Source organism: Gouania willdenowi, chromosome 1 (assembly GCF_900634775.1).
Source record: "Gouania willdenowi chromosome 1, fGouWil2.1, whole genome shotgun sequence".
NCBI classification, from domain to species: domain Eukaryota; kingdom Metazoa; phylum Chordata; class Actinopteri; order Blenniiformes; family Gobiesocidae; genus Gouania; species Gouania willdenowi.
In genome coordinates this window covers 6372902-6397149 of record NC_041044.1, presented here as the reverse complement: position 1 = coordinate 6397149, position 24248 = coordinate 6372902, and the positions used below count along the sequence as shown (strand labels likewise).

General features: G+C 38.8%; 1 pseudogene; it reads right to left on the bottom strand.

Moving 5' to 3' along the window:
- The window catches only part of LOC114468525 (ubiquitin carboxyl-terminal hydrolase 42-like), a 32823-nt pseudogene extending 18686 nt beyond the window's left edge, over positions 1-14137 (bottom strand).
- Positions 14138-24248: the final 10111 nt, after the last annotated feature.

The window sequence follows — 24248 nt, the reverse complement described above, 5'->3', positions numbered from 1 at the left end:
CAGGTATGAACCCAGCAGGTCTCTCAGATCTATGGACACAGATCAGATAGTGGAGCCCAGAGCTCACAGTAAACATGGTGATGCTGCTTTTAGTTGTTATGCTGCAAAGAAGTGGAACAAACTGCAAGCAGAGCTGAAGTCAGCATCCAATGTGAACATTTTTAAATCAAAGTTAAAGGCACTTTTTTTCTCTACTGCATATGATTGAGAGAGAGATTTTTTGTCATGTTGTTGATGTAATGATGATTTTACTGATGATTTTAATTGATTTTACTGATGATTTTAAATGTTCTTATTGATTTTAAACAATTGAATGTTTTATCATGTAAAGCGCATTGAGTTGCCTTGAGTATGAAATGCGCTATACAAATAAATTTGCCTTGCCTTGCCATTATTATTATTACTAGTACAGTGCCCGTCGGAAGTATGCATTCATGTGGGAGCATAAGGGGTATAATTGCGTATTTTTGTATCTTTCTGTTGTGTTTTTGTGCATTTTTTGTATAAAAGTTTTATGTTGCCTTTGCAGTGTGATTCTGGAATCTTTTTGTGTATTTTTGTATCTTTTTTAGTGTAGTTTTGTGCATTTCTGTTGTTATTTTGTGTATTTTTGTATAAATATTTAGTTTTGTGTATTTTGAGTCATTTTCATGTTTGTTGTTGTTTGATGTATTTTTCTGTAATGTATATATTTTGGAGTAATTTTGTGTGTTTTTGGAGCCTTTTTGTATATTTTTATGCATTTCTGTTGTCATTTTGTGTACTTTTTGTATAAATATTGTTTAGTTTTTAGTTTTATTTTACTCATTTAGTATATTTTTATTATAAATACTGTATGTGTGTGTGCGCGCGCGCCAGCCATCTCCGTGCATTATCTATCACACATGCGCGTGCGCTTCTTGCACATAAACCATTGCAGGTTGTTAAGAGAGACACGGTAACTACGATAGCCAGTTAAGTCAACTATTCATCAGCATGTATGCCTATGCTGTACAACCCTTCGACTAACAGAGAAAGTTTGTCACACCAGTGCCACCATAAGTTTGTGTAGAGCCCTGATAATAATAAATATGTTGATAGGGATATAATATTAATAGTGAAAGTAGTAATAGTAATAAAAGTAATGTTGTATGATATTAATGGTAATAATTGCAATAACAAAATAATAGTGTACTAAAAACAACATTAATAATAAACAATATTAAATAATTATAAGGTAATATAATGATAATATAGCAATGCTAATAATACAATGAGAACACCAGTAACTATAATAAAAAATATATATTAATAATGAAAAAGAATATGGTTGTAATTATAAGAATAGCAATAACTTCAATACAATAGTAAAATTATACAATAACAATAACAAAATAATATACAATGAGAATACCAGTAACTATAAGAAAAGAAAAATACAAAAAAAGAATAATATAAGAATAGCATTAACAATAATATAATAGTGTGTGTGTGTGTGTGTGTGTGTGTGTGTGTGTGTGTGTGTGTGTGTGTGTGTGTGTGTGTGTGTGTGTGTGTGTGAGACCCAAAAGTACCACAAAAAATAAACGTTTTGCAACACCAAAGTAGCAAATCTCTCTCAACGGCTCTGTGTGAGTTCACCATGTACATACCGATGTAATGCACGCACGCACGTGCATCAGCCGTGTGTGTGTTTGTTTACATTGCAGCTGCTAGCATCTTTCTTAGCACATAGTAGAATATGAGAAGAAACACTCACCGTTGCGCAGAACAAACAATAATCATAGTGGACCCATCTGCTCACAAAAACGTTACATTCCTCTGTCTGAAGAAGCAGAATGTTTGCGATAAGGTAACGACCATCAGCACAGGCACCGCCCACACTCATGGAGACAAAGGAGGAAGTGAAGTCTGTGACCTGTGATTCAAAGTAAGTTTGGAATCATGGAAATAATATTAAATAACTATGAAATGTGAACTTAAATGACTTTTAGCGGTACAAAAACCTTTTTAATATCTACCTTTTTTTTTTTATAACCCAAACAACTGCGACACGGTGACATCATGAACCCGGAACCGGAAGTGGCGCGCTCTTACCGAGGGAGCCGTAATTATAAAATTAATGTTTTGACCGTTTTGGGTCACAAAATTACTCCAAAATAACAGATGCACACACTCGGGGTATTTGGAACGTGGATGAATAGCAGTTGATTCACAGTTCATCTGTTTCACCTACAAAATGGATGCCGGAAGTTGTCTCTCAACAGATGGTGCGCTAGCGCCCCCTCACACCTTAAGGTCAAAAGTTGAATAGGTTTCATTTTGGGGCCGTCCAGAAGTGAAATAAAATTAAAATAAACATTTTGAAAAGACCAACTTACTTCAAAATAACAGATACACACACTCGGGGTATTTGGAACCCGTCGACCGAGTGTCAGGTCGAACTGGCACCGCGTCGGGGAGATAATTGCTCCACACACACACACATGCCCACAGACTTCCCCTGAATTATAGTATAGACTAGTACAGTGCCCGTCGGAAGTATGCATTCATATAGTGGGCGCTTAAGGAGAGTTGTCAATTACGGGCATAATAATATACTGTGTAGCATTATTAAGGGGTATATTTGCAAAGTAAAATAATGTGTGCAATTTCCCTGGTTTAATTCTATGAGACATGCGCATGATGAATGTGTTGGTTTTTTTACTCATTTTTACATTTTTTGTTTTAATTATTGTTTGTTGTTGCCGTTGTAGTGTTATTCTGGAGTCATTTTGTGTATTTTTTTTATGTAGTTTTGTGCATTTCTGTTGTCATTTTAGTATAAATATTTATTTTTGTGTATATTGAGTCATTTTCATATTTTTGTTGTTGTTTGGTGTATTTTTCTGTAATATATGTTTTTTGGAGTCATTTTGTGTGTTTTTGGAGCCTTTTGTTTATTTTTGTGCATTTCTGTTGTTGTTTTCTGTACTCCCTGTATAAATATTGTTTCGTTTTTTGTTTTACATCATTTGTGCATTTTTTTGTATAATTATTGTTTTTTGTTGCATTTGTAGTGTGATTCTGGAGTCATTTTGTATCTTTTTTTAGTGTAGTTTTTTGCATTTCTGTTGTATTTTGTGTATTTTTTGTTTAAATATTTAGTTTTGTGTATTTTGATTCATTTTCATATTTTTGTTGTTTGGTGTGTGTTTGGGGGGGGTGAATCCATTCTAAATTCATGCGCACCAGTCCATCCACGTGTACCTGCCTAACTTTTACTAAACTTCTCTATTGTCAGTAGTTAGATGTAGTGGCAGGTGTGTCGTGAGAGACGCTGCAGTAATCAGGTGACCTTCACTATGTAACATGTAAACACTTAGATCTGACTCAGAGCGTAACACTACAGTCAATACCACCCTATGGACGGGTGTCGTGACACAGACTGTAACTAGACTAAATGGTGGTCCGTTATTCACTCAACACTCACATACCTGCACGCATGTCACGTAGACGGTGATTGATAGTGAAGCCCACCTGATCGGTGTGTGTGTGTGTGTGTGTGTGTGTGCATGCGTGCGTGTGTGAGAGAGACAGACTCTCTTACCTGAGACTCTCATCTCCTCCGTTGGTTCTCACACACACGCACCGCGAAAAAATGTGCAGCTTTCAACACAGCAGCTATTGCCGTCAATAACTTCTGGGTGTATTATTGAATGCATTTGACTCTTACTATGTGTGTTTTTGTTGTTGTTTTTGTGTGTTGTTGGTATTATTTAGATCGTTTTTGTCACTTCTTATGTCATTTTGTATGTTTATCTCTTTTTTCTGTGTGTATTTTCTAGTGATTTTGTGTGTTTCTCGCATTTAGCGTGTCTTTGTTGTCGTTTTGTGTGTTGCTGGTAATATTAAGTATTTTTCTCTATTAGTGCATGTGTTTTTGGTGCCATTTTGTGTATTTTGTTATAATTCACTATATTTTTTTCTCTTAATTTGTGTGTTTTTGGTTGTCGTTTTATGAGTTGCTGGTAATATTTAGTAGAAAGTGTCTATTTGTACGGTTGCCATACGGACAACCCCCGGTGCTATTGGTGCGGTTACCAAAGTACAACTCGGTAGCATCTTAGGGTTAGGGTTAGGTTTAGGTTTAGGGTCAGGTTATAACCCATTATCGCAACTGTTTTTAGGGTTAGGTTTAGGGTAAGGTTTAGTCTTAGTCACGCAACCAAAACTGACCAAAAAAGGGTGCTGCGTACGGATAGAATGTCGGTATATTGATACGGCAACCGTACGGATAGCCACTGCCTATTTAGTGTGATTATCATTTTTAACTAAAAATAATGATTTCATTTGTTAATTTTCAACTCTCTCTTTCTCAAGTACCCCCTGTAGTGCCATTGCATACCCCCATTTGAGAAACATTGGGTTAGCAGGTAAAAAGCACTGCCAGTACCTTAACATAGCACAAGTAGTGTCCCGAACGACCGTTCCTTCCAGAGTGAACCAGTACGGCGTACAGGCTATAGATCTTAGGCTCTCCTTTAGTCTGTGACATGAAGGGACGTAGGTCCAAGTACTCCGAGTATCGCACATACTGATTAACAAATAAAACAGGAATTAAAAGCAGTCAAAAACCAACAGAATACATTAGATAATCTTCTATTTGCACATAGTGAGGATACCTTTGTGATCTTTCCTCCAGCAAAATCATCATATCTCTTGAGAGAAAGCGCGAGCACGTTGACGTTCCAGTGAATTGTGAATTTCTTTGTGGCAGTGACCATCTGTTCACATCTAATGGAAGGAAATAATTGTTTCATTAGTTTGCTGGAAAACTACTGTGAATATAAGAAAAAAAAGCAGACTTTTGGTAAAGAATCATTCACTGACTTTGAGCACTTGTTAGCATTTTTACCACCCAGCTGTTCTGGCTTAACAAACTGCTCCAAAGCCTCGGACACACGGGAAGCTTTCTGCATGGGAAGAAAAAACAACACTTTTTAACTATTCATGTTCTGATGAACAAATCTTTAAATGTTAATCAGATAAAATCAAACAAATTACCTGAACTTCCAGAATTATATCCAGAAATGGATCAAATGTTTCTGAAACTGCATTGGAGTTTAAACATTTCACTGAAAAAGGAAAAAAAAAATCAATTAATGCCATGTATGTAGTTGAGTCAAGCTATGAGAACACAAACAATATGTTGGAGTATAAAAAAGTAACAAATATTGTACCTCTGAGCGCAATTTGCCGCCAAATACTTGGTGGATGAAAGTGGTTGCCTGCGTTTTCCTGTCCAGTCTATCAGAAGCACAAAACATGGTGTCAAATAACAATTAACTACATGTGACTTGACACAAACGTTGAGGTCAATTATAATTGTTATGGCGTAATTGATAATTAATTACAAATATGGCATAATTATTGCAATTCTAGTTTTTAAAGAACTGTTGCTGTCATAATTAAATTGTAATTGAGTTTAGATAATTGACTTTGTAATTGTAATTGTCATGAAAATTCAATAAAAAATGATCAATATAATTTAGCGCAAAACTGGCAAACCATGTTACAGTTCTATGTAGTTTTACACAAATGCAGTTAACAATTATTAAAAGTTGTTTAATTTCAAGCTTTCCCACATTTTACCAATTAAAAAAAGTATTAAAACCTATATTTTTATTGATTAGGAAGCCTAACAAGGTCATTAATAGATAGGACAGAAATTAGCTGATAGATGTTTGTTTTTAGTGTATTTTACATCTGATTTACAACCTGTTATCATAAAAGATGCTAACACAATGCTAACACAAGCGGAGGTTCACTTTTTTAGGTTTTTTATTTCAGGTTTTGTGAGTAATTGTAAGTGAACATTAGTAATTGAGAACGTAATTGTAATTGACTTTCTGAGGATGAAAAATTAATGTAATTCTATTGGAATTGAAAAAAATGATAGTATCAGTCATCTTTATTGAATTGTATTTGAACATGGATAATTGAAAACAGTCTCCTAAAATGTTAACCGTTATAGTGCAAGTGAGAAAAGGAGGACGTACAGACAAACTGAAAACCATGGTAGATAAAATAAACGTATACATACACAAACACACCCTTAAAGTAGAATCTATGTTCTTTTGTTGCCACGATGGCAGACTTTTATTTTTATTGACTTTCCAAAGTAATGACTTTATGTGACTCAACTGTAATCTTAAACCTTGTTATGTCCCAGCTCTATGTGGACAGGTGAATGAAATTTACGTGGTTCCAGGTATGCAGGACTGTTGCATAGCTTCAGCTGTGTATCGCAGAAATTCATGGGCATCCTCCTGTTTTCCATACTGGAAGTTTTTTGCAATCACTGTAATTGAAAAATAAAAAAAAATAAAAAATCTTAGTAAAGCTAAACAAAAGAAAAGTTGAGTTTGATGTCGTCTTAGTAAAAACTATACCTGCAAAAGCTTCAGTATTCCAGCTTTGCTGGAGTCACTTACCTTTGAGCTCCTTGAACACACCAATAGGCTTGATGAGTTTCCTAGAATTGTCAAAAACCTGTAGGATGTGGTTTTGCATGGTGCACATCATACAGAACGATGGCTTTTGACGACCTACAAAAATAAAAGATGAGCATTAGAGGAATGACACTGATAAGGAGTGCACAGATACACCAAAACTGATCAACAATGGTGTAGAAGTTAATAAAAAGAGTCAAAACAGATGAGTAAATCATAAAATTACATGTCATGGAGTGCTCCTCAGTCAGCATATACAGTAGTTTGCCAATGGAGGCGTGTAGGTGAGGCATTGCAGAAGTGAGTTGAGATAGCAGGTGTTCCCCATGTTCTGCAGACCTGCACCAATGTCATGGACCTGGGTCCACTTTAGGATAAGCTGATCAGGAGAGAACAGGACCGTCTGGAGCAATTCAGTGTCAGGTCCACTGTTCATAGCTGAACACACAAAGCACATGTAATTATAATGCAATTACATTCCACTTTTTCAAGCAATATTTTATGATTTCAAACTGAGTTAAGTGCATACCACCATATATATTTAGCTATAATTGAAAACAGTTACATGCAATTATAAATGTAATTTAAAAAAAATCTGTTGCTGTCATAATCGTAATTAAATTGTAATTGATTTTAGATAATTGACTTTGTAATTGTAATTGCCATGAAAATTCTATAAAAAATGTCAATCATAATTGAATGCCAAACTGGGGAACCATGTTACAGTTCTACACATGTGTAGTTAACAAATAATAAAATATGTTTCATGTCAAGCTTTACCACAGTTTACCATTTAAAAAAAAAACAATATAAATGTAGGGGTATACTGACAAAAAAAGGCTCAGATGCCCACAAAACCTATATTTTCACTGATTAAGAAGACTAACAATGTAACCAAAAGATATGAAATAAATTAGATGATATATATTTGTTATTAGTGTATTTTACAACTGGTTTATGAGCCATTATCATAAGAGATGCTAACAGAACTCAAGCAGAAGGTTAACGTTAATTAGGTTATTTATTTCAGACTAAGTAATTGTGATCAATTGTAATTGAACTTTAGTAATTGAGAACGTAATTGTAAATGACTTTATATGGATTAAAAAAAAAGAATTGTAATTTCAGATGTAATTGTAAAAAATGCTGGTCACTGCAATCGAACATGAAATGTGATTGAATATGGGTAATTGAAAATGTAATTGTAACTAAAAAATTTAATTGACCCCAACCCTAGTTCCATGACACAACAGTGGATTATTTTCACTACCATGACTGTGTCTCAAAGTTCTCAAATATCATCTCTATTGTTTTTGTTTTGTTCACTGCATAGCTACTTCATAGTCTGTAGAGCTACAGTACTACCTAAATACTAAACGTTCACGGTTTCACTTTAATCAGAGGGTGAGATCATAAGGAAGGCTTGCAGCAACTTGAAAAGGTAGGAAATGTTGAGGTTTCAACATGAAACACTTTATTTCTCCTAATTTATGCAATTGTTTCATTTTCATTATGTTCCTATTTCACTAGCCACCGACAAAACAACTTTTAACTAATCGTAAAACATGTAAAATTGAACATTTATGTCATTTTTGATGAAAATTCAGCTTGCATTTTTGAAAATATATCATATATAACATATACTGACCATACACCAAATTTCTGCAACACTTTTTTCCCCAAAAAACAAAAACCCAATAAAAACAACAGCAAAAATAAATTAAAAAAAATGAAAAATAAATACGAAATATAATTCTCTGCAACACTTAAAAAACATTTCTCCCAATATTTCAGTGAAAATAAACATTTTAAAATGGTTAATTTAAAACAAAAACCTTATCAGCTGTATTTCATTCAAACAAGTACTAATAACATCTGTATTTATCTTTGTGAGTTTGAATCCTAAAAAGTAAATCAGATTTTGGATGGAGCTCATTGGTGACGAGAGCTCCTGAAGGCCCCTCACATGGTCCATGTGGGCTACCTGGGGCCCGCAGGCACCGTGTTGGTGACCCCTGCTTCTCAAAATTTTTTGCTCAAGTAGCACCTTTCTTTAACTTTTAAATGTGAGTACCCCTTTTGTCCTGCCGAATTAGATAATTGTTCAACACTGCAATGGGGACGACAATACACAAGAAGTAAAGTCATTTTTTGCATTTTTACACCCAATCATTCCTGAGAAAATTATTATTTTTTTGTTTTAAAAGATCAATGGACATTGTGAAACTACAAAAAATGAAATGACCAGACAACTTTCAAATGCATATGTACTTGTACTTGAGTAGGATATATCACCTCTGAATGTAATTCACCTAAAGTTTGGAGGCATGAGATATGTAGCGCTAAGCAGCCTTTGAGCATCCAGCTGAATATCCCTCATTCTCATGCTGTTGTTGACCTCCCTCACCATGTTGAGAAGAGTCCAAACTTCATTAATGTAGCATTAGCATTAACCTAACATTAACCTAGCATAGCATTGGGCTAACATGAGCATAATCCTAGCATTAGCAATAACCTGGCATTAGCATTGACCTAATATTACCCTTGCGATAACATTAACCTAACAACAATATTAGCATTAATTTAACATTAGCATTAACCTAACAGTAACAACAACTTAGCATTAGCCTAGCATTAACATTAACCAAGCATTAGCATTGCGCTAACATTAGTATTAATCTAGCACTAGCAATAACCTTGCATTAGCATGAACCAAGCATTAACATTAATGTAGCATTAGCATTAATGTAGAAATAGCAATGATATTGCAGTATAACTAGTACAACCAGTAAAACCAATTAGGTCTATTTACACAGTAGTATTAGTTTAAAACCCAGTATAAAGAGAAAACCAGTTAATAATCACTCTCAATGAATTTGATGCTAATCCATTGAAAAATAGCCAAGATACAGCATTTAGAATGCGGTGGCGAAGGACTTTCCTGTGACATTATAGGCCCCTCCCACTGATCACAACCTGTTTTTTCTTCATCAGCGACCTGCTCCCATCTTAAAAGATTCATTCAACATAGCGTGCTCACTGGCGCCAGACGCACACGACCAAACCGTTAGAGATACACAAATTCCTTCGATGAATTTTAATTTTCAGTGTAATTTTAAGTGTTCTGGCCGAGTTTGAAGCAAATCACATGGAACCCCTTAGACTAGTTTGCGCAAATTTCCAGGGCATAATGCCATTTTTTGACCAAAGATGGCTGACTTCTTGTTTGGTTTTGTGCATGGTCACAATGTAAATTTTTGCTCATCTTAGGGTCAAGATTACATGTGGCAAATTTCATATCAATCGGCCAAACCTGCCGGTCGTGCGGTTCTATCACATTTTTGGCATTTATAGTGCTCGCATTTTTTTGGCTATTTTTTTTTCAATGTGCCAAATTATCTAGTTATTCAGCAGGCCTGAGGTGCGTGCAAATTTTGGTGAGACTTTGGGAATCCTAATAATAATACCCAAGAAGAGCAAAAACGATACGGCCAATAATACCCAAGAAGAGCAAAACCGATACGCCCAGTATGGCCTTCGGACCCTAATTACGCCATAATTGTAAATAATTACCAATTATAATAATTGACCCCAACACTGGTGCAATCACACCAAACAGGACTGAAGTGACAACAATTTCTGAATCGCCCGTGATGAGTCGCTTGAACATTGTTGCACTTTTTGGTCACTCCATCGCTTCATTGCTCCAGTGACTTGATGACCACGGAATAGTAGGAATAGTTTGAGGCTGCAGAGCCGGCAGCAGCACTGAGAGGGCTGCTGCATCAAGAGGGCTGATCACTTCTTCTCTGACCGTACATTTACAGCACTTATCATAGACAGCGTCGTTTGTACTTACGGTTTAACTGATCTACTTACGGAGTTAATAAAGGATGAGTTCACTCAAAATATACTTGGGATTTAAAAGGCTTATTCAAGGAGTATGCTGCTTTCATTTTGGCCCCATTAAGTTAAAGAAGTGTACAGCCCTCTCAGTGCCGCCTCGGCTCTACACACACTGACGGCCAGGAGAGATGTTGCATGAAGTCGCTTGAAAAGTTAAATTTTTTCAACTTTGAGCGACTCATCGTGCAATCTCGTCGGTGGAATCGCGCAAGTCGCATCGCTTGAAGGGAGGTCGCTTGATGTTGCGTCATTTACATTTACATTTTGAATGTAATCTTGTCGTCTGATTCACTTCAGACGCATTCAGTGTGAACGTAATTTAACTTTGCACTGGAAGAAGAGGACGGAGGAAGCCAGTGAGAGGAAGATGGACAAATGCAGATCTTGTGGAGTAGACAGGGGGTTTGCATTGATATTGCTTGCACATTATAGGGGAAAGGGGCTTTGCAGGAAAGTCACCCTGCAGGGCCTACAGCCCGAGGGCATCACAGGGGTGGAAATGAGCTATCAATAGTGCCTCCATGATGGCTATGGATCAGCAGGGACAGGGAGTGGGCGAATGCTAATTGGACACAGGCCGGGAATCGATCGCTCGCCCTGAGGTCGCCTTGGTGTGGGGTCTGAATTTAAAGGATTTGAAACCCGCAATGACCCCTGGTGCTATCACTGAGGGTGTGTCGAGCAACCCTATGAGATGTGTCTAGCAACCCTGAAGTCCTGTAGTAACAATATGTAGAAATATAATAACTGAAAGTAAAATTTAATTAATCTCACGATTAACATAGAATCGTTTTGCCCTCATTTAGTTGTTCACTTTGACAAATTCATCAGTTAATAATGCATTGACAGGCAGATTTCTTTCTTTTTTTTTTTTTTTTATAAAAGATTATAACATCTCAACAGAACAAGAATATTAATATAATTTATGTTTCTACAACCGGTACATGTTTGGAAACCTCTCATCTGCGACTCATTTAAAGGGGACATATCATGCTAAATCCACTTTTTTAGCACTCAAATGCATTTTGTTGTATATTTAGAGTGTTTAGAAGTACAGAAAAGTTCAAATTAGTCTCTTCAGGTGCTCCGTTGATATCTTTATATTCTGTTTTGGTCACATTTTTCAATCTGTTTTGATTTTTCGATTCTCTATTACGTTTTTTGAACAATAACGTCACAGTATTTGCAGTGGAACTGCCAAATTAGGACATCGACTCCAGGCCCAACACTTATTATTTCTCGCTTTTATTTTGTAGTCCAAGCTCAAGGATGCCGAAGTTACGAGAGACGTAGTAACCCACACGCTTCATTACACCATCTCCCAGCATCAGAACCTTTTCAAAGTGCCTGGTTGAGTTTTATTTTTTCAGGGAAATGTACTCACATCTGTGGGTAAGGTCATTTTTGTGTGCGCGAAGCACTTCAAGAATGACTGCTTCTGCAACCTCCGCCAGTATAAAGAAGGATTTACAGAAAGACTTTGTCTGATTGAGGGGTCAATTCCTTCTATCTTTGGAGACGACGAAGCTGTAAATAACGCTAAGTGTGATAAGACGTCCCTGTCATTGTTTTGTTAGAATTAGCAGTTGCTTAGCAGTTGCACCATCTTCAGACTTCATATGTTAGCGCTGTGTGCTCGTTTTAGATCCTTGATGATATGGCCTACGTGATTTAATTTAAGTCTAAAGTTTTTATTAGTCATTTCATTTTGCCGTTTTTGTGAAAAGACTGTATTAAAATGCATTTTGTGACGTCAGCTTGGCGCTAGCGTTAGCTCACTTGTTAGGGTACTGCAGGTACATCATCTTCATTTTCATCTCACTCCGCTGGGTCCGACTCTGGCTTGAACATGTAAGACTGGATGGACAAGTCTTCCGTTGTTGACATTTTGTAAATAACGTGTGAATAAACATTTTCTGCTCCGCTACATAGACGTATCTCTTCTATCAAACTACAAAAATGGCCGAGCAGGGTGGAGTTGAACCGAGAGTCACCTCTGCAACCTGGAGAGGGGGCGGGGTATGGAGTGTCTCATTTGCATTTAAAGAGACCGCACCAAAACGAGTTGCTCTCAGAAGCACATCAGAAAAGGGGTAGAAAAGGGGTGGAGCTATAATAATGAGGAATTCAGACCCAAGCATTGCAGTTCCGCTTTATATAGACCAAAACTGTATGATTTATATCTAAAAAGGAAGGATTTAAAACCATGATATGTCCCCTTTAAAATAATGTTTACTAGTACTCTATCTGCATTTCCATTTCCCTCTGAAATACACAAAATCTAAAGAGTGTAATGAAAACTGTCTACAGGACTACATACCAGGATTGGGGTCAAATACTTTTTTCAGTTACAATTACATTTTCAATTATCCATGTTTAATTACAATTCAGTTACGATCACTGAGCCTGAAATAAATAATAAAAGTTTCCTTTTGTGTTAGCTTTCTGTTAGCATGTCTTATAATAATGGCTCCTAAATCAGCTGTAAAATGCACTAAAAATAAACATCTATCATCGAATCTATTGGTTAGCTTATTAGGCTTCCTAATCAAGTTTTAATATTTTTGATGTGGGCGCCTGAGCCTTCTTTGTTTCAGTATAGCCCTCGATTTCAATCTTTTTTAAAGGTAAAAGGTGGAAAAGATTGATATGAAATATATTTTTGTAATTGTTAACTCCATATGTGTAGCTGTACAAAGAACTGTAACATGGTTCCCCAGTTTTGTGTTAAATTCTAATTCACAATTTTTCTAGAATTTTCAAGACAATTACAATTACAAAGTCAATTATCTGAAATCAGCAACAAAGTTTTCAAATTACAATTATAATGATGCCGTAATTGTAATTAATTATCAATTACGTAATTACAATTACTAGTACAGTGCCCGTCGGAAGTATGCATTCACGTGGGAGCTTCAGTAGAGTTAATTATGTCCAAATGAGTATGTGTTTGAAGGTCAGATGTACAAAGAGGTGTACATACGCTGTACTCTGTAGTGTTATAAAGGGTTTATTTGCGGGTGCAAAATGAAACAGTGTGTGCGATTTCCCTGGTTTAATTCTATGGGACATGAACATGATAAATGTGTTGTTTTTTTATTCTATTATATTATTTTGTTTGGTTTATTTTTCTGTAATGTATGTTTTTTGGAGTCATTATGTGTATCTTTCTGTTGTGTTTTTGTGTAATTATAGTTTTTTGTTGCCATTGTAGTGTGATTCTGTTGTCATTTTTTGTATAAATATTTAATTTTGTATATTTTTATGTATTTCTGTTGTAATTGTGTGTACTTTTTGTATAAATGTAGTTTAGTTTTTCGTTTTATTTTACACATTCAGCATATTTTTATTATAAATACTGTGTGTGTCTACGTCCATCTCCTCCTTTTTCTGTAATGTTTATTTTTTGGAGTCATGCGTATTTTTAATTCTTTCAGTTGTCTTTTTGTGTATTTTTCTCATTTAGTAAATTTTTATTATAAATAAATACATACCGTGTATGTGGTTAGGGTTATGTATATGTGTGAAATGTTTGAGACGCTAATAACCAAACTCCATAGACATTGTAGCGCCAATCAGAAAAACAACAAAACTGCGCAAAACAAAACGCAAAGCTCCAAACTACATGAGTGAGTAAGTAAATGAAAGTATTATGTACAATTTGGCTGTCTTTTTAAAAAAAAACAAAAATATTTTTTTACCTTCGAACCGAGTGGTCAGAGCTTAGCTTCCATGCACGGCATGACACAGAATCCGCAGTTTTCCAGAAGGAGAATTGAACAGGTTGAGGTCAATATCGACTCTAGTGAAACAGCGCGTTATTGAACAACAGTTATATGGTTTAAACAATGGGAAACGTGTCTGCAGAACACTCACCAGAGGCTGGCGGTTTCAAACCATCTATTCAGAGAGCTCCCGTGTTTGAGAAGCTAACAATAGCATGGCACAGGAGGAAGTGACGTCTGCCGTGGCTCACACACACGAACATCAGTGACTAACATCAGGCCCAATAAGTGAGACTTAAGAGCTTTGCTAGTTTATCAGTGCAAACACTGCTGCTCAGACGTTCCTCTCCGGTATAAAACGATCTTCTTCTCTCTCACTCGTGTTTACAGTCCGTGTCCGCTTGGCTGTGTGCACACGTGACTCTTGCTCGTGTAAGGAAATAGATATAGATGGTGCGCGAGCGCCCCCTCACACCCTGAGGGCAAAAGTTGAATAGGTTTCATTTCGGGGCCATCCAGAAGTGAAATAAAATTAAAATAAACATTTTGAAATGACCAAATTACTCCAAAATAACAGATAAACGCACTCGGGGTATTTGGAACCCGTCAAGCGAGTTTCAGGTCAAACTGGCACCGTGTCAGGGAGATATTTGCTCCACACACACACTCAAATCCACACACACACACTCACACACACACACACACACACACACACACACACACACACACACACACACAGACCTCCCTTGAATTATAGTATAGATAATTGACCCCAACCCTGCTACATACCCCACAATGCAATGCATGAAACTTCCAACAATGACAATTTACAGAGGGTTTGACTAGGTTTGAGTGCTCACCTCTTCCTGTATCTGATCCCAGTCTTTGCTTTAGAAAATATAAAAATTTTCTTAGAAAATATAAACATTTTCTAAAGCAAAATCAGAAGTTCAGGCTCCTCAAAACAATCCTTTGGGAAGTGTTCAGAACAAAGAGCTCTAATCAGATTTAATGCACATACAGTATACTTATTTGAGCATTGAGCTGTTGCTACACCCGCCAGGATTATATTGCATCTTTTCTTCTTTGTGTGTAAAGCTGATGAAATGTCAAACTTTTTCGTACCTAGTATGCATGAGAACAAACAAAGCCATACCACTTTAAGTCACTTCCGCTTTTTAAGCCTTGTCTTTCGGCCTCGAATCTTGTGACACAAATCTCTACATAGAATAAATGAATTAATTAATAATGTAAAAAAAAAAAAAAACCAACAACAACAACAACAATGCTTTCACATTTATCAATAGAATGTGAAAAGTCCAAAATCTCAATTATTTGTTAACGTTGACAAATATATTAGTTAATAACACATTGACATGCAGCTTTTTTTTATTTATTAAAGAGATAATAACGTCTCTACAGAACAATGTTAATATGATGTTATCACAACCGGTATATGTTTGGAAACCTATCATCTGCGCCTCAATTAGAATAATGTTTACCAGTACTCTATATCTGCATTTCCATTTCCCTCTGAAATCCACAAAATCTAAAGAGCGTAGTGAAAACTGGTGATGGAAACGTCTCATTTTTGGATAAACACCTAAATATCGCTAACAAAAATGTTACACTTGCATGAGGTTTTACCGACCTTTCAATATTAAAATAAATCACAAAAGCACAATGAAACAATACTTTCACTTCAATCAATAGAATGAGCAAAGTCCTAAATCCCAATTAAGGTATTGTTCTAGCTTGTTGTCCAGCAATGACTCCACAGCAAGAGCGAACTGCAAAGAAGGCAACACAATGTTTATTGATAAACCATAATTCTAACTCATGTCATGGACTTCTAATATAATGGTTATTGGTTCTCCAGGAATCCTTGAAGCCTTAGTTTGAGAAACATCATGATTAAGAATGTTAACACGTTTGATTTGTGAGCTGGAATATGGGTATGTTGTGGAAGCCGTGACAGAGAAGAGGGATGGGTATGTCGAGTTGACTTTCATTATTGCTTCACACACTGAATGAAAGTTCACCTGTCAAAACATTTCTGCTGTATCCCCGCACTTCCTCCTTTAACACATCACCTGTAACCAACACACACATCATCAACACACCCGCTCCACTCTGAAGGGCAGGTGCAGGGGACATCGTGGCTTGGGGGGTCACCCACTTCTCAGGGGCTGTGCCACCTCGACTTGCTCCTCTGGTATGACATGGGCAGGCTCCAGACGGTCCACTGAAACCCGGACTTGTTTACCACCATGTCCACCACAAAGTTATTCGGCCTCATCTCTAGGACGTGAAACAGGCCGTCGTATGGCGGTTGAAGTGGGGAACAGTGGGCATCATGTCGGATGAACACACATTCAGCTGCCATCAGGTTCTTTGGGACATAGGACCAGTGTAGGCAATGATGAGCCGAAACCAGGTTGAACATGCGGGCTGCATCTTTGAAAACCGATCACCTGGCTGCAATGAACCAAGATTCCGATGGAGTGGACCCACCGAGTCCAGATGAACAAATATCAAACATTTGGTGTGGCGATGTATTTTGGCCCGGCAGCTGCCAAGCTCCTGAGGTCCTTTCTCAGGCCTGGCCAGAGAAACTTTTCCCCCACTAGTTTGGTTGATTCTCTCACACCCAGATGCGATAGAGTGTGTATTGCATCAAAAATCTGCCGTCGCCAGCCTGCAGGTACCATGGGGTGGGCTGCCCAGTAAAGATGTCACAGAGTAGTGTGGTCCTACTGTCCTTGAAAACCAGCTGCAGTTTACTCGTGCTTGGGGGAGGCAGTCAGCCTCTGCGTTGTTTTTCTCAACTACATGCTGAATGTCTGTGGTAAATTGAGAGGAGCCCGCTGCTGCCTTGCAGACCACAGCTCTGAAGTCTTGGACATTGCAAAGGTCAGGGTAGGGTTTGTCGTCCACGAAAAGGGTGAACCCTCGGCCCTCCAGCAAAAACCTAAAGTGACGTATGGCGATGAAAAGAGCCAAGAGTTCTTTGTCAAAGCTGCTGTATTTCCTCTCATTGTCACGCAGCTGTTTGCTGAAGAATGCCAGAGACTGTCAGGCCTGCAACCCACTGTTTACATACTGCCCCTACTGCGTAGTCTGCAGCATCGGGGCTGAGTGCCACCGGTGCCGTTGGAAATGGGTGCACAAGCATGACGGTGTGAGAGAAGGAGGTTTTGCAAGTTCACACTTGATGGTTTGTAGGCGAAAAAAGGTGGCGAACGCTTGCACCTTAACCTGTGGGGGGACCACTTCACCTGAAAGACATGGTGGCCCAGAAAGTCCATCTCTGACAGCCCAAACGGACATTTACCCGGGTTCACGAACAATCCATGCTCATTAAGCCTCGTGAAGAGCTGTCGCAGATGTCGCAGGTGCTCCTCAGCTGAGGCAATGACCACCAGAATATCATCCAGATAAACAAAGAGGAAAGGCAGTCCCCTAACACAGAGTCCATCAACGGCTGGAAAGTCTGTGCTTTACCTTTAAGCCTGAACAACATTCTGAGGAACTAAAAAAGTCCAAATGGTGTGATCACAGCAGTTTTGGGCACGTTACATGGATGGACAGTAACCTCTCACCAAATACACCTTTGAAAAATGACTTTGCCTGCTTGGTGGACAGAACAGTCTTGGATGTGTGGAATTGGATACCAATTATGAGTTGTGGTATTGTTGAGGCGGTGAAAATCCATGGACCATGTGCAAGGGTGAAGCCCACTGGCTGTCAAAGCGCTGCGTATGTTCCGTGTCGGGCAGCTGGAACAGACACAGGAGCTGATGTTTAAGAGCGGTGTATTTGCTGTGCACCGGTGGCTCGCATCAATCCCATCATTCGGCGGGTGGTGGATGAATCCAATGCCGCCACGACGGGGTAATATTTTGTGTTGTCCGCTGTGATCCCTCGGAGCTGAAATTGGGCTTTGACGTGCTGAGGCAACGGTTCCACACTGGACAAGACGACAGGTTTCAGAGCCAAAATGAAAGTCCATTGGTGAAAAATGAACAAAGTCACTGGATAAAAGATTGTAGTAGAGAGTCGACCACTCTCGGTGGTAGAGGATGTGGGCGTGGCTAGAAGCGCTGCTCCAAATAGCATCGTCTGACCCAACTTATCAACTGCTATGTAGAAAGACTATTTCAAACTAAATTAATCAACTTCATCAGTTGCTCTGTTTATTGCATGCCACAGATACAGTATAACTATAACTACTGTTTTGCACTGTTGAGTTTCTTCTTCTCTGGAATGTTCTGTATTAACTGCTGTTTTTTTTTTTTTTTTTTAATGCAGAAAAGCATATTTGTTTTAGGAAGTTTAGAAAATATCCAGAAAATCACGAATATATATTACTTAAGTTTAAGTTTGTGCTTTGTGAACAATGCAATCATAATATTCATTCATACATTGTGTTCACACTCAGTGATGGAAATAATAACTATTTCATTGTTTAAGCTAATTTATTGTTTTCATTGATTCAGTCATATACCGAAATACATTTAAATTGAAGAAACTTTGCTTCCTGTGTCAAATATTGTTATGCTATAAACCAAGAATAATAATTACAAAGTCTCAAATTAATTGTTTTAATCGAGTCCCACGTCTAGTCTAATTGCATCATTATTTGGTTTGGTCATTTGTCAGTGAATAGAGACAATGGAATCAATAGAAACCAATCACTGACTATCTCATAGATTTGATCACGGCATCCCTTGTTGTTTGGTTTGTTAACACTGGGCCTTAGTGATGTTGTATTTGCTGTAATGTTGTGGGTAGTGGTGTGTCCATTAATCAATACCTCCATGTGAGCCATTTCTCATGTTTTGTGCATAAATCCTGCTTGAAACAGCCTGGCTCCACACTTATTTTATTTTCCATGTACTCATGCGTCAACCTTATTGTTACAGTGTCTAGCAATTCAACAGTTAATGTGTGTTAGGTGAATAAAGGTTGATTTAGTAAGGCAGTCTCTACCCAGGTTTTTACAGGCCCTTTGTGAACAGCATCACTGGGTCACATTTGTTATGAGTTTTTTTTTCGAGTTAATGATTCAGACAAACTGAAGTCCTGCTGGACAAAGGCTGAGCATTTTACAATGAAGCACTTAAGGCTGCCTCTAAAGTTGCAATGTGCGTAATAACATAAATCTCTGGAGGTGTGTGTTTGTGTGTGTGTGTATCTTCTTCGACTCAAATATTGCGTTCAATTAGCTGATACACATTCAACAAGAGATTTACCTTCATAACTGCTGCGTTTACCTAAGACAATATCACTTTCCTCCAACCAAGTTATAAATGGCTTCATAATCAGCTTAAGACTTCACCAGCGTCTTCTCTTCCAGCTGTGTTATTTATCACTAATGCCTTTGGTCATATATAATTGTGAGGTTATTCCCAAGTGTTGGTGTTCTGTGTCAACTTTATTGTGTTTTTATTAGATACCTATCATTATGTTTAATGAATAACTAACGTCCTGCAGGTAAGTGTGCCTGATGGCAGGGGCGGAGATATGGGGGGGCTGGGAGGGCGGCACGTCCCCGGCCGGGGCCCGGATAGGAGGTAGGACTTAAGGGAGCCAGGCCTCTACCAAGGCTCAGGGGAGCTGGAGAAGGCGGGTCCTCCCATGACTTGTGCCCAGAGGCGTATAGGCAGTCACCCATCATGCAGATTTTTACAGGGGTTATATAGACCCATTACGTGTGAGGTATGCATACTAAATTAGGCTTGGTGTAAAACAACCGGTTGGCTGCTGAGGCGATAATGCACAGGAGAGGACGGAGCGCATTCTCAGTCTGGATCTAGTAAAAAGTGACCATAAAAAGCTGTAAATGGACTGATATGCAGACGTGGGACAGTGAGGAGGAGACTTAATGTAGAGATGGAAACTCATCCAATGAAACTGATCAGAATACGCGGAAATACACGGAAACCTTCGGTAACAGATGTACAGCAGCCCGTTCATAACACGTAGTTATAAGCATCTAGAAACTTAATGGTTTTAGGTTTCTTTTCATATAAACACTGGGTTTTTCTATCATATGTTTAAAAGTCTGGTCATTGAACATCGGGCCAGGAGCGCACATCAGATGACCATTTGTTTTCAGGAATGCTGCATGGGTCCCACAATCGTTCACCTGTACTTAAAGTGAGCTTCATTATATAAGCGGCCGCATCCTCAGGTGACAAGCTTTCTACATACTACGAATTATTTACGAGCCTTAACAGCAGTTCATTCATTGTCATTTTTAAATTTTTCAAGCGTCACATATGTAAACAACATGGTTTCTGCATGCGCACATCAGTCATGTGTCCCGCTCATTCTCCAAGTTAAAACTTGGAACAAAAGTGGGACAAGAGAGATTGAGTGGACTTGCCATGTTGTCCATAGAGAATGAGAGAGCAAAGAAAATGGACATACAGAGCATTGTAGACGAGTTCGCGGAGCGCAAGGCTCATCGTATGCCCTTCAAATAGTGGTGAGTAGGTCTATAGTACTTCACATTGAAACTGTTTGCGAACATGTGGGCCGCTGTGCCAGTTTTACTAAACTTTATAGCTACTGATACAGGCTCTTAGATGAAATAGATAGATAGATAGATACTTTATTCATCTCCAAGAGAAATTCACAGTTCCAGCAGCTTACAGGTATGGGAACACAGGGGCATGCAGGGAAAGTACAATGTAGAAATTTAAAAATTTAAAAATTAAGAAAAAAATTTAAAACAGTGCAAAGAGAGTACTAAGGTAAAATATAATGGTATAATATCGAAATACAGTATAGTGTGTGCCAGTCCAGTTGAAGTGCAGTTGTGCAGATGACAGTGTGCTAGATACAGTAGATGTGTGTGTGTGATAAAGTGCGTGTGTGACAGAGTGTGCATGGTGTGATTAGCATTAAGTCCAGTGTTCTATGGTTGATTTTATCGCCCCCCCCCAGAGTTGTTAAAGAGCCGCATGGCGTGGGGGAGGAACGATTTCCTCAGTCTGTCAGTGGAGCAGGACAATGACAGCAGTCTGTCACTGAAGCTGCTCCTCTGCCTGGAGATGGCGCTGTGCAGTGGATGGTGTGGATTGTCTATGATGGACAGTAGCCTGTTCAGAGTCCGTTTCTCTGCCACAGATGTAAGGCTGTCCAGCTCTGTGCCAACAACAGAACTTGCCTTCCTCACCAGTTTGTCCAGGCGTCCAGCGTCCTTCTTCTTGAGGCTGCCCCCCCAACACACCACTGCATACATGAGGGCGCTCGCTACTACAGACTGGTAGAAGATCTGTAGCAGCTTCTTGCAGATGTTGAAGGACGCCAGCCTTCTGAGGAAGTACAGACGGCTCTGTCCTTTCCTGCACAGGGCCTCTGTGTTGGCAGTCCAGTCCAGTTTGTCATCCAGCTGCACTCCCAGGTATTTGTAAGTGTGAACCACCTCCACACAGTCACCTTTGATGTTGACAGGCTCAAGGTGCGGCCTGGTTCTCCTAAAGTCCACCACCATCTCCTTGGTCTTGGTGGCGTTGAGGAGCAGGTGGTTAGAGTCGCACCACGTGACGAAATCCTGGATCAGTTCCCTGTATTCCTCCTCCTGTCCACTCTTGATACAGCCAACGATGGCTGTGTCGTCCGCGAACTTCTGCACGTGGCAGAGCTCCGAGTTGTACTGGAAATGGTTAAAGTGGGTGTCAAAATAAAGCGGTCGCTATCCGTGGTGCTAAGATGCTTTGAATTTGTGTTAGTGACCATCCTTATGTTTTTGTTGTTCTCTTGTTTTGTTATCCTTCATGTCCGTTTGATGGACTTCAAAATGACATAGTCGCTCTCCGTGGTGTTGAAGCTTGTAAGCCCCGTTGTTGTGGGCATGTGTATGTTGTAAAATGATGTCATCATGAGCTTTATTATTTGGGTTTAAAGGGCCCTTCTCATTTGCCCCACCCCTGGCCCGGCTCTGATTTGTTTCCGCTACTGCCTGATGGAATGTGTGAATTAACACTTGTAAATACGCTACTATAAGTAACACATACATCTGTTGCACACAGACCTCAATTTGTTTTTCATTTTCCAGGGATTACAAATAATATTCAGTCGAATTCAGTTTAAACTGAATTCAAGTTAGTCATGTTGGTTCATTCTCTTCATAGGTGGATCTTAACTCATTCAGTGCCAGCCATTTTCAGATTTTCTACCTCCTTCAGTGCCAGCCATTTTTGAGCATTTTGACTGATTTTAAGCCCCACAAAATTTTTTCTATTATGACTATCTGAAATCTGACACCAGATTCTCAAAGATTGCAGCCTTTTTCTAAAAAACCCTGTCAGTGACTTTAAAGCTATTTTTTATTTTTTTGCTTTAGGGACATCTCTAACATCTGAACATTGTTTCCTTATATAAAACAAAAACAAAACAAAAAAACAAAACACTGAGACCGGGCTTTTGATGGCAAAATTATTATTATTTATCTATCTGGTTCAGAGTTTAATGGATTTCTTACTGTATTTTGGCGTTCCTCCAAGTTTCTCAGTCTGTACACACGCAACTTCCTCTTCCACCCGGACATGCAGCGTGTCACTGAGTTCCCCATTTTTTTATCATTGTATCTCACCATCGCCACACTATCCATGAGTTCCACACATGCTCTGGTCGAGTGTGCGCTGCTGGGAACGTCAACTCTCGTACATAGTGCCATTTTCTGTCTCGTAAACGCCTTTTCTCCTGTTCCTCCTCCTACATGTCACCTATTATTTTGCTATCTGGCTCACAGTCTGGGGGTATTTTGTACCTGTTACGGCAGAATTTGCGGTTGACCTCATTTGGAGACATGATTTATTGCTCTGGTTGAATGATGGAGTCCAGTCGGAGCATTGATGATTTTATAAAAAACTTTATTCTAAAACTAAGTAAAAAAAAGGACAAAGATGGAACAAAAATTAGTGACCGTCCTGGCGGACGTCCGAAGGCAGAGCCGCTCCTCCTGACCGTTTCACAGCTTAAGCTTTTATATAGATAACATAAGAAGTTCCACCCTGAGGCAGAGGAGAAGGGGGGAGTCAGATGCAACAGTGGAAACATTTGAGGATGATGAAGACGTTTATATTATGAGGAAGATTTGGCGCCACTCTTATCTGTCCTTGATAGTGTGTGCGTTCGTGTATATCTCCATGTGAGCAGAGACTCTGGCCTTGGCAGAGACTCTGTGCTGCACTGAGTACAATACGATCTGTACTGTTTAATCATGATTCAGCTGTTCAAAAGAGTAATGGAGTCATCATGTATTAAAACATGACAAATTGTACACATGAACATACATTTGACGATATGATGATGAATATAAAAATGGCCATAACATACCCCACCCTTCCTCCCGACACGCAGCGATGACCCGTTTGGCCCAGTTAGTTGCTGGTTTAATTTCACCATCGCAACATTATCAATAATGTACACGACCACACACATTCTGTGTTAGTATGTGGAGCTGTGAGCTGCTGAATACGTCACAATATCACTCTGTAGCGCCATTATCTCCCTTTTTCCTGCTTCTTCCTGCTTTGCTGGGTAGCATCAGTGGTTAATCTCTCATCTAAAGGTACACTGCTGCCATCTTCAGGGCACAGTTGGTCATAACAAGACCCCACAGTTTAGATATTGATGAGGGACCTCTGTCAGGGTGTTTTCTAGTAATCCCCGTGAAAAAACGCAAATGACGAGTTATCTCGTCAATGGCACTGAGTGAGTTAAAGGGTCCATGTTAAGCTAATCGACTTGTCTGTGCTTTAAACATCATAAAGTGCTATTAGGGCTTCATACACATGCCCAAAGTGTTTTTTCATTGATTCCCTCAATCGTTAGTTAGAGGGTGATTTGCTCCATTCTTACTGCAGGGTGAGCCCAAACACCTCACTCCAATTTGATGACACGTTCCCACTTTGATGACAAATTTGATGAGTCACTGAGCTGGAGAAGCCGCGCCTCCAGGAAGCCCTCTGCCACGATTGACATGTAAACAGACACGCCCACGAAGGTGAGCATTTCAGCATCCTTTGCGCAGTGCTATGCATGTATTTTCTACAGTCTATGTATGTACCAGTGAACGCCCCGCCCCCATGCTCTGTCTCGTGTTTATAAAACAGCATGAGCTCGGCTA